Here is a 10,716-nt window from a genome sequence, read left to right on the forward strand (position 1 = left end):
TTCTGCTCGTCTTCACAGGAGTCCCTTCGAGACTTTCCCTGGCTTATATACTATACGTTGGTGGGCGGACAGGCTTTATTATGGCCCTCTCACTCACGCACCAAATCCCTGAAACAATAAAATTTTGTAATCCACAAAGTTCCTCGTCACTCCGACTGAGTCGTTTTAACCGGATCTTGCAGGGATTCTCTGGATCTGCTGTAACTTGCCAAGAATCGACTGCTGCTGGTTTAACCCTGGAGTGATGTATCCACGGAGTCACTTCGGCTACTTTTATCGCTGTAGGGGTAGACAAAAGAACAACATAAGGACCTCTCCACTTGGGCCCTAACGGTACATTATTCCACTCTTTAATCCACACTTGGTCTCCTGGATGGTAACTATGAACTGGGGGATAAATATTCACAGGTAATCTATCTTGTACCCATTTCTGTACCTCCTCCATAGTCTTACCCAACTCTACAACCTGCTGCCGGGTAATTCCTTCTCCCAACTGACTCAAGTCCCCCCTTAAGTTACCAAGTTCGGGAGGTGGTCGCCCATACATGATTTCAAAAGGAGAGAGGCCCATCCTTCTGGTAGGGGTACTGCGGATTCGCAATAGAGCTATGGGTAAGAGAACGTTCCATTTAAGTTGGGTTTCCTGACACATTTTAGCCAACTGATTCTTAATAGTTCTATTCATTCTCTCTACCTTACCAGAACTCTGGGGTCTATATGCCGTATGAAGCCTCCACTTTATACCAAGCATATGAGTCAGTTGTTGTAGGCACTGATGAACAAAAGCTGGACCATTGTCCGATCCTATAGAGCAGGGTAGTCCATATCGGGGTATTATTTCTCATAGCAGGAATCTCACAACTTCTCCTGCTTTCTCTGTACGAGTAGGACATGCTTCTACCCAGCCTGAATAGGTGCACACAATTACCAACAGGTAACGATGTCCACCCGATTTAGGCATCACTGTATAGTCAATTTGTAAATCGGACATGGGGAGTCCCCCCATAAACTGGACTCCTGGTGGCTTTACTGGTCCTTGTCTTGCATTATTTTTAGCACACGTTACACATCTTCGTACAATGGCCTGAGTCAAGTTGGACAATCTTGGTATGTAGAAATGTTTTCTGAGAGATTCTTCTGTGCTGTCTCTCCCAGAATGTGTCCCGTTGTGATAATTTTGGACAATTTCTACCGCTAGTGATGCTGGAATGACTATTCTTCCATCTTCTAACTGATACCATTTGTTCTCCAAATACTTTCCAGGTTCAGTCTTTAACCACTCCTCTTCTTGAGCTGCATAAACTGGAGTCCATTGAGACAGTGGAGTTGGTATAAGGGCAGCTATATGCCCCACATATTCCTGTCTTCCCGATTCAGCGGCACGCTTAGCTGTACTGTCTGCCATCCGATTTCCTTTAGTTACATCACCATCTCCTCTTAGATGCGCTCGACAATGTATGATACCGACTTCTTTCGGCTCCCACACTTCTTCCAATAGTTGTAGGATTTCAGCTGCATACTTGATTTCTTTGCCTTCTGAATTCAATAGTCCTCTTTCTTTATACAAAGCTCCGTGAGCATGAGTGGTTAAAAACACATATTTGGAGTCCGTGTAGATGTTCACTCTTAAACCTTCAGCCAATTGTAACGCTCGTGTCAGTGCTATCAATTCTGCCTTTTGTGCTGATGTTCCTTTCGCCAGTGGCCGAGCTTCTATCACCTTGTCTATTGTTGTTACTGCATATCCTGCATAGCGGATCCCTTCTTTCACATAACTACTGCCGTCGGTGTAATATTGAACATCGGGGTTCTGGATGGGAAAATCACGAAGATCTGGTCTACTTGAAAATACTTCATCCATTACTTCCAAACAATCATGTTGACTTTCAGTAGGTTGTGGCAAAAGGGTAGCTGGATTTAAGGTGTTTACAGTCTCTAAATGCACTCTTGGGTTTTCACACAACATTGCTTGATACTTGGTCATACGGCTGTTACTAAACCAATGATTTCCTTTGTAATCCAACAACGTCTGTACTGCATGTGGGACTCGTACATAAAGTTCTTGACGCAGAGTGAGTTTATCGGCTTCAGCTACTAGCAGGGCGGCTGCAGCTACGGCTCTTAGACAAGGTGGAAGTCCGCTGGCCACTGCATCCAATTGCTTAGACATGTAGGCAACAGGTCTTTGCCATGATCCCAAGTACTGTGTCAATACTCCCACAGCCATTCTTCTTTGCTCATGTACATACAGGTAGAATGGTCGTGTGTGATCAGGTAGACCTAATGCTGGGGCACTCATCAAAGCCTTCTTCACATCTTCAAATGCCGTTTGTTGTTCTTGAGTCCACAAGAAGGGGTCGTGCTCTGTACCTTTGATAGCTGCATACAGAGGTTTTGCCAGTATCGCGTAGCTGGGAATCCATATCCTACAGAAGCCTGCTGCCCCCAAGAATTCTCGCACTTGTCTTCTATTCTTGGGTATCGGTATTTGGCACACAGCTTCTTTTCTCTCTGGCCCCATAATTCTTTGACCTTCAGAGATATGGAATCCCAGATATTTGACAGTTGGCAAACACAACTGAGCCTTCTTTCTAGACACCTTGTATCCTGCCTTCCAGAGAATGTGTAGTAGATCGTGCGTTGCTTGCTGACATATTTCCTTTGTAACTGCTGCTATCAACAAGTCATCTACATATTGTAACAATACACACTCTCCTGGGATGGACTCGAAATCCAGTAGATCTTGACTTAGAGCTGAACCAAATAGGGTAGGTGAATTTTTAAACCCTTGGGGCAGTCTTGTCCAGGTCATTTGGCGTTTTGAGCCCGTTACAGCATTTTCCCATTGGAAAGCGAAAATACATTGACTTTCTGCGGCAATTCTGAGGCAAAAGAAGGCATCTTTGAGGTCTAAGACTGTAAAGTAAGTAGCCCCGCCCGGAATTAAAGCAAGCAGGTTATATGGATTGGGTACAACTGGATGTATACTAACAACCGCATCATTGACTGCTCTCAAGTCCTGCACAGGTCGATACTCATCTGTACCGGGCTTTTGAACAGGCAGCAATGGGGTGTTCCAGGGGGAAGTACAGAATTTTAGGATACCATACCGTATGAACTTATCCAGATAAGATTGGATGTTCTTCTTAGCCTTCTGCGGGATGTGATATTGTCTTAGGCTCACTGGATAAACCCCAAGTTTTAGTTCAATTTTAATAGGTGGAATATTGCGGGCCAGTCCTGGTGGGTTGTTCTCTGCCCAAACTCCTGGTATGTTGAATAAGGACTCATCACTCCTAGGGTTTTGGCTAGTCAACGCTGTATAAAGTCGCCACTCTTCTTCCTTTGGTACGGATAATGTCATAATACCTGAAGGTCCATTAAACTTTAAGGATGTTGTTCCATTTGGTAGGAACGTAATCTGCGCTTGTAATTTAGATAGCATATCACGTCCCAGCAATTGGACTGGACATTCAGGCATATAAAGGAATTGATGTTTTACTACGTGGCCTCCCAATGTACAGAGTCGACTTTTAAGAACCGGTTTTTCAGCACTTCTTCCAGTTGCTCCTATTACAGTAATAGTCCTTCCAGATGGAGGAGCAACTAGATTAGTCACCACTGAATGTTCAGCACCAGTGTCAATCATGAACGCACTCCTTTTTCCCCCTATTGATACATCGACCATAGGCTCCGCTCGACCAAGGGGGATGGAGCCCGGTCGGTATCAATAGTCCTCCATGACCGTGTCAGCCAATCCTACAAAGTCCCTGCCTTCTCTATCGCGGGACCTTTGCGCTGCTGGGAAATACCTATCTTCCCTAACACTTCCTCTGTTCCCATTGCTCCCTCTATTACAATTACTCCCTCCGGGGCCTCCTCTACCTCTCGCTCTGCCTCTAAAGTTTCCATAACCTGCCCTGGGTTGGTCTCTCTCGTACTGCTCTCTTTGTGGACACTCGTTCCTCCAATGCCCTTCTTCCTTGCAATACGCGCACTGATTCCTACTCAAAGGCTCCCTATTCCATCTACTATCACCTCTATCTGGGCCCCGTCTATCTACGCCTGCGATTGCTACCGCTAGCATATCTGCCTTTCTACGCATCTTGCGCTCTTCCTCTTTCTTACTTTCTGTTTCCCTGTTCATGTATACTTTATTCGCTACCTCCATTAGTTGGGTGATGGACATACCTGCAAACCCTTCTAACTTCTGTAGCTTGCGCTTAATATCTCCGTAAGCTTGGCTGACAAAGGCGGAGTTCACCATTCGGGAATTATCTGCGTCTTCCGGATTAAAGGGGGTATACAAGCGGTATGCCTCCAATAATCGGTCATAAAAGACACTGGGCGCTTCATCACTTTTCTGAATCACCTCAACTGTCTTCGACATATTAATGGCTTTCTTTCCTCCAGCTTTCATGCCAGCAATTATAGCGTCTCTATAGGCTTTAAGTTGGACCATATCTGCGCCATTAACATTCCAGTCGGGATCGGTGTTAGGATAATGTGTTGCGGCCCATGCTGATGGATTGGCTTGATTCAAAGCACGGGCTTTATCCTCTAGCACTTTAATGGCCGCTTGGTTAATCCTTGTCCTTTCCTCATTGTTAAACAAAGTCATTAATAACTGCTGGCAATCAGCCCATGTCGGGTTATGTGTCTGAACTATCGAGGTGAACAGATCAGTCATAGCTTGTGGTTTCTCAGTATACGAGGAATTGTGGGTCTTCCAATTCAAGAGATCGGTTGTCGTGAACGGGACATATACGAAGACTGGGTCAGCATGTGCCATTTGACCTGCGGCATCGATATAGGCTGACCCGGGATTCAGACGAAGAGGCATCTGATAATGTTTTAATTGTTGGGTACCGGTCAGTTGTCGGGTTAGTATGGGGCTACGTGGAGGGGCGTCAGTTAGAGGTTCCGGTCGGGGGGTAATAAAACATGAGGATGTGGGAGCTTGGTTTTGGGAAAAATTAGTAAATAAAACACTTCGAGCCGAGCTAGAAGAAGCTTGACCGGAAGTCTGAAGTGGCGCCAAATCAGGATATTCAGATCTAATGGGGGTTGGTTCTGGTTCCGGAAGGGGAGATTTAGTACGAGAGGGGGTGGATTCTGTACTGGAGGAGGAAGCGGAAGTGGATGAGGGCAATGAGGGAAGGGGTGCAGGACTTCCTGCATTTGCGTCACTTCCTCTTAAAGGAAAGTAAGGGGGCGGCAAAGGGATCTCGGACTCAGGGGGCGTGCCCAAAATGGGCCTAACACCAGTCCTAGTGGACAAACAAGTCCTAGCCACCATGAGGCGACATTGCTCCTCGTGGCATGTCTGAATCCATTTTGGCGAGTCATTTACGGCCTGTCTCCAACAATCAATATAAGGAAACTGCCCGTAAAGTTCAGGCCTACCCGATACAGCCACGTGTAAGCGCTGTACCAGAGTTGGATCCAAACTGCCACGTGGCGGCCATGCCGCAACCAAAGTAGGCCACTCCCTAGTGCACAAAGTGACCAAACGTACAGGAGACATTTTAACCCCAAAATCACATGTTTTGAATCCCTTTTTAAAATTCTTCACCATACAACCTAAGGGATCCGGAATCGTTGACTGCGACGCGCCCATACTTATCAATGGAACGTCGTTGACAACGAATACTATGCACGCGTACTATTCAACAGTCACACCCGTTTCCTCTGGCAACAGCACCACGTGGTACGGTTACCAAGTGAAACGTACACAATAATACAATAAACACTCAGGGAATTCCCGTACACACACAGCTGTTACACCAGTCACTAGATAATCAATATTATGCCCTTTGGCGAAACTATACTGTCACCCACGCTATAATTCTCTATATACGAATTACCCGTCTATAATACACCCCAGTAACATCGTCTTTTACAAATAGCGGTTACAGTACGGTTAGCATAGGTCAAAGCACAATTTAAGGTCACAATACAATTATTAGTGGTTATGGTGTTAAACATGCAATAGACGACAATAATTAGTACTTATATACAGTGTCAGTAAATATACAGGGTTATGGTACCGTGCACTGTGATACAGCAACACACTATTAACACTCTCGCTAGACGGCTGAGCTCGCGCTATCTAACAAGATATACACTTTACTAAACAATCTTTAACACATTTACAATTCCCAACTAAACTATTGGCCAGTACCTTGAATGGACTACCTAAAACTATGTACACCCGTTTTGGTTAGCCACACTGCCCAAGCACCACATATAGCGAGCTAGAGGACCGAATTTACACAGGCGCCTCTTAGTCGATTACTATCAAAAATCTAGTGGGTTCCAAATTTACACGCCTTCCCACTTAGCCAAGATAGGTTGAGAGCTAGCGAACCGAATTTACACAGGCGCCGCTTAGTCTCCCGGTCCCTCCGACCTAGCGAATGTAATATACACCCTAGAACGCTAGTCTAGACAAGACACCGGTGTCCGGCTAGGGCTATTTACACAGGACCCCGCCTGACTAACCAAATCAAACGGTCTGACTAAATAGCGTTCGATTGAGCGGTGCGCCTTCGCTCCTTCCCTCCGACAGAGGGGGCAGATTCCATACACAAATAACCCCTTATGGGCCTACCGCACAATCGGTATACCCCTAGTGGGTCTGCCGTCTAAAACAGCAGTTGTCTTACCTCCTCGTTCCTGAACCTGAGTTCACACTCATCGACGGGGACACCCCAGCACTTCTTACGTAGAGGCCGATGATCTCCTGGACAACAGACCAGTGGCGCCGAGACGAAGGGAGGTCCACGCAGAAGTTCAGGGGTGCAGCCGTAGAGAACGTGGGCAAAGATAGACCGTCTCACGCCTCTGCCTCTCAGCTACCGTTGAACGATGAGCTTCCCGGCCAATGCACCAAATGATACCGGAGAAACTGACGGAAGCGAAGCACAGAGAGATGGACACAGGTTTCTTCAGGAAGGAAGAGATTCTTTATTGGATCACCGATCGGGACTCAGAGGGACTAACGTCACCAAAATACAGCAAGTTCTGAGCCCCGGACAATAGTGCAGGCTCCTTATATAGGCACATAACTCCTCCCATATTAAGCTCCACCCGCACATTCTCTTGACCAATCAATACAAATAAGAATTAACTTCCTGCTTGACCGCATGGCCTGTCCAGCACAATGGAGGAGGGGAATACTACATCCTGTATTCTTGCACATGCTCCGTACACTACTGATCGTATCTTGCCACGTGCAACTAACTGATCGATACGTCAGCATATGCACGTACACATGCCACGTGGTAATCTCGGCCTACTAAATTTATTTTTACAGAGATTCCACCACAACTTAAGTTTTGCATGCCCTGCTTTGTTGTTCCACAGAGCTCTGTTTTGCCTAACCACTGTCCCATTGCAGCAGTCTTATACATGCGTTGCCAGTTCCTTAGAAAGGGGAAAGTACTTTATTATTACTAATTCGACCTGCCAGTGTACTACCCCGCTCACACTTAACTCATTTATCAGCTTGTCCCCATCCCAAATGTGTTAAATTTTGTTTTGCCTCCTTGTATCTTGATAACTAGCAGGTACAGCACCTACTAGGCCACAGCGCAGATAGCTTGCTACTCACTAATCTCATAACGACATACCAGCTAGCCAAACAACCTACTTGTTTATTAATTGTTTAGTGTAAACGTGCAAGTCACACCAGCAAGTTTCAAGCCACACACTCGCATACCCACTCGTGCCTATACAACCCACATGAACCACGTCTTAAGTTATGCTATACACCCTAGACATATTTGAATACCATGTAACCTAGTTGCTACTAAAAAAGAAAAATTTGTGCAGTGACCTACTATGCCCTATATTTGTTCATTTATGTATATGTCAATCTTGTACTTGCTGTTGGGGCAACGCAAGAATCTGATTCAATTGTTTGCACCACAAAAATAAAGAATTAAAAAAAAAAAAAAAACAATTCTCACTTTCCTGGAAAACCATCCCCCCAAATTTCTGAAATGTATCCTGATAAGTATTGAGTCATTGTTGGCTAGAGGAAGTTTCCAAAGTTGGTACAGTGACCTCTTCTAGGCTCCTTCACATCTTCTGCATTCTGCCTAGTGAATATGGAAAATACAAATTAAATATAGACAACACATACTACCATATAACAGTCATAGAATCTTCAATTTAATGTAACGCAGGAAGTGAAAGCGAAAGTAGCCAAACTGAAAGCATAGCTGACTTACAGAAGGTTTCCTGTTAAGCTATTTTTATCTTGAATTTGAAATTAACTTCATTCACTTTGAATTCTTACTTTAAAATATAACCTTTATTATATGAATAAAATCAGTGAGAAAATACACTCCACATGTTTAAAACATCTCTGATGAGCATATTAGTTCCTCAAAATAGTAAATAATAATAACACACAACGTACTACAGGACCTAAAGAAATGGTCATTTGACTACATCTCCTGGCAGGGCCGCATAGCGGTGGTTAAAATGAATATTCTACCTCGCCTTCTCTATCACTTTGGCACCATCCCCTGGCACTTGCCTCCGGACTTCTTTACCAAACTCAAAACGGCAGTAACGAAATATGTCTTGAGGGACGGGAGGCCGAGGCTCAGACACGACAGATTGTGTCTTCCCAAACCGTGGGGAGGCTTGGCGCTGCCGGACTTTCGGAAGTACTTCCAAGCGACCGTGCTCCAGAGGATTCGAGAATGGCACACGGCACCCACTAACAAGCTGTGGACGACTTTGGACAGGGAGAGCACGAATAGGGCGCTACAAACATACATCTGGCACCACCCGACAGGAGCTGCCCACGCTCTGGGGGTGGAATCTCCCATCACGCAGACGCTGAAAACCTGGACCACCCTGAGAAGGAGCACATACATCTCACCGCAACCTAGCCCCTTGATCCCTCTGATGCACAATGATGCCTTGGGAGGGGGATTGCAGATGAATGCGTGGCCAATACACAACGAAGGAGACTATGTACCCCTATGCTCTGCCCTGACCAACACTAACCTACGCAGCCTCCGAGACTGGGCCACCGTGGAACGCCCGGCGGTAATGCACCAGCTGAGGCACTTCTACTACAACTTACCCAATAGAGAGGCGGTCCATAGAGAACAGTCCTGGTTCGAGCACCTCTGCGATACCTCCCCTGAGGCGGACGGTAGAGTGTCGGTCGTATATCAACGTCTGCTTACGGGGGACTTAACCAGAAATACTGCTTTGCAGAGGCAATGGGAGGAACTGACGGGCCGAACTTTTACAGACGCCCAATGGGCACAAACCCTCATTCTGCAACATAAAAGCTCGATAAGCACCAGGTACCAGGAGGTGAACTACAAGCTGCTCTCACATTGGTACAGGACGCCAACGAGGCTGCACAGGATTTTTCCGGGGGTCCCGGATACATGCTGGAGATGTGACACGGAGCGGGGCACGCTCCGCCACATTTGGTGGAACTGCCCAGGGATCAGACCATTTTGGGATGAGGTGAACCGCGAAATCGCCTCTATTCTGGGAAATTCACCAGACCTCACCATCGAGGCAGCGCTCCTACATTTCTTTACAGGTACACTGGCACAATATAAACGCTCAATCCTACGGCACCTGCAGAATGCAGCCAAAGCACTGATCCCGGCAAAATGGAAACAAACCCAACCACCCACTACAGTGGAATGGCTCCAGAGAATAGAGTAGATTCATACAGCCGAGGCGAGATATGCTGACATACTCAGGACAAACATCTCGAACTGTGGATGCCATGGTACCTGTACACGTCACGAACGGAGACAGGGGGTGGCACACAGGGACATTAGTTACCGAAAATCGACAATAGCACTCAGACATTGCCCCAGTAGGCTAACTCGAGAGATACTCTAACACTCTCAGCCAGTACAGTTCAGCTCACTCTTACCACTACCCCCCCCCACTCTCCCTTCCCTCACCGCCCCCCCCCCCCCTCTTCTCTTCCTTCTTCGGGCGGAGCCGGGACCCGCCTAGTGTAAATTGAATACGACACTATGCGGCCCTGAAGGGTCACTGGGATCTCTAGTGGAGCGTAAGGCTCGCGTGATGTTGCGTTCCGCATTAGTGAGGGACCCTAGATTGGGGGTAAACATAAGCAGCACGGCAAACAACTGCCAACCTATGAGGGTCGACACGACCAAACACTGCGACAACACAACACACCCGCCCTACATGGGGTGGACACGCGAGACACAGCACGGATAACCCATGCAGCTGGGGGCTGGACAACCACACTAAGCACCACATATGGGGAAGCAGGACGACAACACTGACTGAACACTTTACTGAGCCTCCTCCATGCGGGCAACATCCTGTGACTGAGAAGCAGACGGGGACACATACCAAGACAGTGGACACTCCGGAAGAAACCTGGGTGACCTCAGGGATGCGGGAGACGCTAGGGGAGGAGCGGGCGGGCTGAGGGGACCTGGCCCTGATGCGGAGTGGGGTGCCCTGGCCCGTATGCCTGACCAGTCCCTTGCACCCCGCATAAGTAGATACTAGCTAAAAACCCTGCCCCGCTATTGCACAACCCGTAAGAGGCTAAGTACACGAATGAACGCAGGACCTGTGTGTCCACTGATGCTGTAGGCCAGAATAATTACGTATTCTGAAACACTACATAAAGTTACACTTGATACTTGTTATGCTCACGTCATTGCTGTTAAGACGCTG

Source organism: Pelobates fuscus, chromosome 5 (assembly GCF_036172605.1).
Source record: "Pelobates fuscus isolate aPelFus1 chromosome 5, aPelFus1.pri, whole genome shotgun sequence".
Lineage (NCBI taxonomy): Eukaryota > Metazoa > Chordata > Amphibia > Anura > Pelobatidae > Pelobates > Pelobates fuscus.